At 32.5% G+C, this 6280-nt stretch overlaps 1 pseudogene; it reads left to right on the forward strand.

Moving 5' to 3' along the window:
- Positions 1–715: 715 nt before the first annotated feature.
- LOC125197918 lies at positions 716–5522 on the forward strand (annotated as a pseudogene).
- The last annotated feature ends 758 nt before the right edge of the window (positions 5523–6280 follow it).

Genomic DNA, 6280 nt, shown 5'->3' on the forward strand with positions numbered 1-6280 from the left:
GTGTATTCTTTAATTTTTAGAATTTTACATATGTAATTTTTAATATTTTAGGAATCTGTAATGGTATTTCAATTTTTTTAATGATATTCTTAACTAAATGTTATTTTAGAAATTTATAATGGTATTTTAAAATTTTTAATGTTATAATTAATGAAATGTTTTTAGTAGTTATAGTTTTAATTGAATAATAAAATAGTAAAATCTATGAATAGTTAAGAGCATATTTTGACTATGAGTGTTGTATCTTAGCTAAAAGCTATAAATAAAATATAAATAAAAGTGAAACTGAGCTCATAAATAGTAAAAACATGCTCTTATTATTTTCAAAATAAAATAATACGATTGTACATTCTCTTATTATCAAAATAAATCGATTATACATTCTCTAATTATCTTCAAAGTAAAATAATACGGTTGTACATTCTCTTATTATCTTCAAATAAATAATTAATGGAGACATATAATACCACGCCTTAGTAATTGATTCCCCAGTTTGTCATTTGAGGTAGAAATGGCATCGAATACTAATAATATTAATTTATTTCCATTTGTAGTTGAAGGCAAAAAATATTAATTGCACACGTTATTAATTGAATTGTATACTATTATCCATCAAATACCAACTCCCTTCTATGTTGTTGCCTACATTTTCAGACTATTAAACATTCCCTATAAATTGTGAATGAAACAACAATAGTAGGAGAGTATTCTTAATTATAAATCGTAGCCTTTGTAGAAAGCAAATGGCTGCCGTCGCGCCGTTAAAGTCCTATCTCCGCCGGCCCGCTCTCCGGGCCGCAGCCCATTCGGGCCCGATCGGTCTAGCGGCGACTCTTTCGTTCCGGAATTCGCAAGTGAAGAAATGGGGAGTATTTGTACGACGTACGGAGAGAGCTGCCGGCGATTCGGTTGGAGGAGCGGAGGAGGGTGCGGTGCACGGCGGAAGGGATGGAAAGGGGGCTGTTTGTGGGGAGGAAGGAAGAAGGCGGGTTTGTGGCGGCGGAGAGATTGAAAGTGGTGGCGTTGGTGGCGGCGGTGATGTGTCTGTGCAATGCGGATAGAGTTGTGATGGCTGTTGCCATCGTTCCTCTCGCCGCCAAATATGGTTGGTCCACTGCTTTCTTAGGCATTGTTCAGGTAACACTTTCATTTTATTTTATTTCATCTATATTTTACATTTTTAAATTACTAAGAGATTAAATGTTTAATACTGACAGCGCTTGTTTTAAAAAATTATTTGACTTTATTAATAAAAGTTAAGAGAAAAAGTTAATACAAATAAAGAAATAAGAATGACATATTTAACGGGGACTCAGTCTAAACTTTTACCTAATTCTGCTATTATTATGAACTTTATTATTGATAAAAGAAATTTTGAAAAATTTACATTTTTTGTGTTTTTCTTACCTCTAACCAAATAATTTAGTGAAAATTTATTTCATGTGGGCATGAAACATTTATTATTATAGGCTTTTTAAGTTTAGCAGTGTGTGAACTTTGGATTGGTTAAGTGGGGTCGGCGTGAAAAGACCTGGTTATTTCCTAATTTTTTTAATAAAATAGGTATAACATAAATTAAGTCATAACCATAATAACATTTACTACTACTATTGTTTGTGGTGGTTGGCTTGTTGTGTTTCACTGGGAGGCTGTTTCTGACTCTTTGTGGTAGCTGAGAAGCGAGGGTTGGTTTGTACGAGGACTAAGTCTCACGATGTCAGAAAACGCATAGATTCTGAGTCAGCATCTTATAATTTAATTAGATTTTACTTATGATTTTGTTAGATTTCGTAATTCGTAGCTTACTTGGCTTAGAGTTGACGGATATTCCTATGAGAGTGGTGGTAGGTGTAGGATGTGATGATCATAAACTGTTGAATTCTTGATGCCAAAAGTAGGTAAGAAAGCCAAGAATTTAGATCACGCACATCTCTTTTTGGAAATTTGAGGTATTTGTTTTAAGAATATCACAGATTAAATATGCTTCTATCCTTCTCACTTTAATAGTTCTATTTGAGTTGGGTTTTTAAAACATTTAGAAGAAAGTTAATGAAAAAAGATACTAGAGCATATACTTTAAATATTAGTTTATAATAAAGTAAAATGGTAAAAAGTGATGGAATGTGAGACCTATTACCATTTATGAATATTCAAGGAATCCAAATGGACACTCAAAAAAAGTAAACCGGACTCCTCATGTGGACAATGGGTAGTATTATGTTTGGTTCATAGATGGATAGTCTTTGATAATTAGTCATACCAACTTCTCTTACTAAATAATCTCACAACTTAATCCTAGATTATATTTTGTTACCATTTTATGTAGAAACCGGAAAAACCGCGGGGAACAAATTATATCCAATCATTCATTAATAATAGAGTGAATTACATAAACGACTGATCTTTCACTTTCGCACGTAAATGGTCCGATCTTTATTTTATATCGTTTTTGGTACCATTTGAAAAAAATAACCCTACGTACTAAATATGTGTTTTTTTTTCATAGAGGATTTTTTTTGAAATTTCAATTAAATAGTATACCAAATATGTGATTATTTTTTCTCCCTTTCTTATTTCTCTTTATCTATTTTGCTTTCTTCTTTTTTCTTCATTTTCTTCTTTCTTTTTAGTATTTTATCTTCCTTTCTTTTTTTTTTTCTCCTTAGTTTATGTTTCTTCTTCTTCCTTCTTTTTTCTTTTTTCTTCTTTTTCTTCTTTTTTTTTAGTGTTTTATACATACATCTCATTGCATTCATAATATAAATAAAAAAAAAAATACCTAATTAAATTAATGATTTAAAGTCATTAAATCAATTGAATATTTTTTTGTAAATTATTTTATACTCATTTTAAGGTTGAAATACCTAACTAAAAATATTCAACTTTTTATATCATTATGAATACAATTCACAATGTTAAATTAAGGTTATATTAATTAGTTACTAATTTAATGTAAAATAATAATAATAATAATAATAATAATAATAATTATTATTATTATCATTACATAAATTTATGTGATTTGTAATTTATATAATTATACTACAATTATTTATTAATTTAGTATTATAACAATAATATTATTATAATAATTAAATATAATTATAATTATAATTATATATAAGTATATTTGAATGATATTAAAAATGAATTAATTATTAATTTATAATATTAAAATAATAATATTAATATTGATTAATAATAATAGTATAAAGAATGAGAAGAATGAGAGAAAAATTACAATATCACTTTTGGTACTAATTTTATGTATGTCCAAAATACTCTTTAGATATAAATGGAAAAAATATATTTGTTTAAAGGGTATTTTGGGAAGAAATTGCATCGTAAAAAAAATATGATTTATAGGATAAAAACGATATAAAATAAAGATCTTTGTACCATTTACGTGCGAAAGTGAAAGATCGGATCTTTTATGTAGCCCATCTTAATAATAGTCATGTAATTACAAAGTTATAAAATGTGAATGGGAAGGGGAAAGGGGAAAGACTACAATTTTTGGGTAAGAATATATGGTTAGGAATTAAGTAAAACTAATACACCTAACAAAGGAAACAAAACATTTGGTGTTTGATGGGATTTGAGTTTAGGCCATTTTGTTTGCTATGGAGGTAGAGAGGTAGCTGAAAATGGAATGTGTGTGTTGTTAATTCAAGTCAAGAAAGCAAGAGGCCATTTTTGAAAGTTCACACAGAATAATTTCTTGTCATTGGAAATTTGTCATACGATGCCCGCTTCCGGTTTCATGCTAACGAATAAATAGTTTCAACGATGAAAAGGAAGAGTTGTCAATATCGTAGTTGGGATCTCTAGCTTGACTTGTTTGATGGAGGCTTGTTCAAACTTCTTTCATGACCAATATGCTTAAAGACCATTGTTTGATTTGTACATTGAGTTCCTGAAATTTGAAGAATAATGTTGAAATGAGATGTTTGTTTTCATAATGCTCAAAAAATGCTTCTTTTTTGCCATATAAATTCTGATCACATGTTGCACACAGTCATCCTTTCTGTGGGGATACATGTTTTCTTCTGTTCTCGGAGGAGCATTGGTCGACAGATACGGAGGGAAAAAAGTTATCGCATGGGGTGCAGCATTGTGGCACTAGCAACTCTCGTCACTCCATGGGCGGCTAATCACTCGACCAATAGCCTCCTAGCTGTCCGAGCCTTCTTTGGACTGGCCGAAGGGGTTGCTTTACCTGCAATGAATCACCTTCTATCGCGTAACAATATAGGCACACACTTAAATTTCTTGTTCATTTCATATATCCGGTTTGGATATTTAACCGTTGATATTTCGTAACAGAGGGTTTTCCCAAAACCACGAACGAGCTACTGCTGTTGGATTATCCATGGGTGGGTTCCAGCTCGGGAATGTGGTGGGTTGGTCTTGGCTCCGTGCTGATGCAATCTATTGGGATTTCTGGTCCTTTCGTATTCTTTACTGCCCTCGGGCTTCTTTGGTTGGTTACATGGAGTTTTAAGGTCACGAACGACCCCAAGAGTGCGGATCAATCAGAAAAATCTGAACTGTGGTTGATCCAACCCGGGGAAAGCCGATTCCTCTGTCATCAAGGGCAGCCCTCCATCACTAAGGCATCTCCTATCCAAGCTGCCAACATGGGCTATAATCTTTGCTAATTTCACAAATAACGGGGCCCGTTCGTTTTCTTTTCCCACCCCGTTCCCGTTTCTTTTATGATGATCTCTTAAGTAACATAATAAACGCGAGTGTGCTCTTGTTAACTGCAGGATACTTTGTTCTTCTATCGTGGATGCCTGTTTATTTCAAAAACCCTGAGTTTATTTCTACACGATTTATAGTCTCACAAACGCGTAACGTTGCTAAAAGATCTTCTGCTGGAATGTCAGGTGTTCGATGTGAACTTGAAGCAAGCAGCTTGGTTCAGTGCGGTTTCCTTGGGGGAAACGAGGGCGCTCTCAGGCTACATCGCTGGGGCAGCATGGGACTACTTGATCAAATCGGGTTACTCCACCACATCAGCAAGGAAAATCATGCAGTCAATCGGTTTCATTGGCCCTGGGATTGGGTTGCTTTGCTTAAACTCGTCCGAACTCCAACAATTGCAGCCGTATTTTAAATAGCCCTCAGCCTGAGTTTCTTTCAGTCAACCGGCTTTCTACTCAACATGCAAGTAAGTGTTCTTTTCGCTTCATTGCATCACAGACTCTACTCGAAAAAAACTAAATTTGGTTCTACCGTTTTCATCAGGACACCCCACAATGTGCAGGATTTCTCCACGGTACAAATCCTATACTACAATCATTCACTCATGTGAAAAAAACTTAGATGGACCCTTTTAAAACAGCTTTGTTATGAGGGATCTCAATTCTGCGGGAACACTGGCAGCAATTATCGCACAATTGGGACGGGATATTTTGTAGGGGCGGGGTTCCAGGCATTCTTAACTTTTACAGCTTGTCTTTATTTTGCACAGCCTTATTTTGGAATCTCATGCTACTGGAGAAAGAGTCTTTTAGATTAAAACAAGATCTACTATGTTACGATTGAAATTTTTACTTATGATATAAGTAACATATAACAGGGTAAGTAGATGTATACATATGATATTCTTAAACAAATGTAGAATTGTGTCAAATTTTGTTTCCATTCGATTGTTTTACAGAGTTTAAAGACTCAATTTTTGTATAAAAATATTGTATATTCAAGTTGTACTATTTTCACTCTTGTTGGGCCCAATTTTGATAGATTAGACCACATTTTTAGGCTTTGATGATGGAGATATTCGTCTTGTTGATTTTAACCCTTTAAATTATTAATGTGGTAGGTAATGGTGATGGATAGGTAACCCCCTTTTAAAATTTCAAACAAATTTTGATATTTATCTATTGATTTTTGTTGTCTGATCTAATGATCGTTACCGACTATCTAGTATGTTATTGGTGCTAGATTATTTAAGAATTTGTATAAAGGTGTCACTACCAAACACTGTATTTTTATGTTACTTTAATTTTAATTGATCACTAATACGAATATATTTGAAACAACAATAACGTGGTTATTTTACTCGTCAAAATCAATGATCATAGTTCATAGCTAATGAAATACTCATTATGTCCATGTCGAAATAATATTTAATTTTGATAGTAACGCCTACAATTTAAAATGTCATTTAATTTTTTTCTTATTCAATAAGTAGACTGTACAATTTATTCGATATATTTCATTTTGTTAGTAACGCCTACAATTTAAAATGTCATTCACTTTTTTTCTTAAT

This window comes from Salvia hispanica, unplaced genomic scaffold (genome assembly GCF_023119035.1).
Source record: "Salvia hispanica cultivar TCC Black 2014 unplaced genomic scaffold, UniMelb_Shisp_WGS_1.0 HiC_scaffold_1083, whole genome shotgun sequence".
Taxonomy (NCBI): Eukaryota; Viridiplantae; Streptophyta; class Magnoliopsida; order Lamiales; family Lamiaceae; genus Salvia; species Salvia hispanica.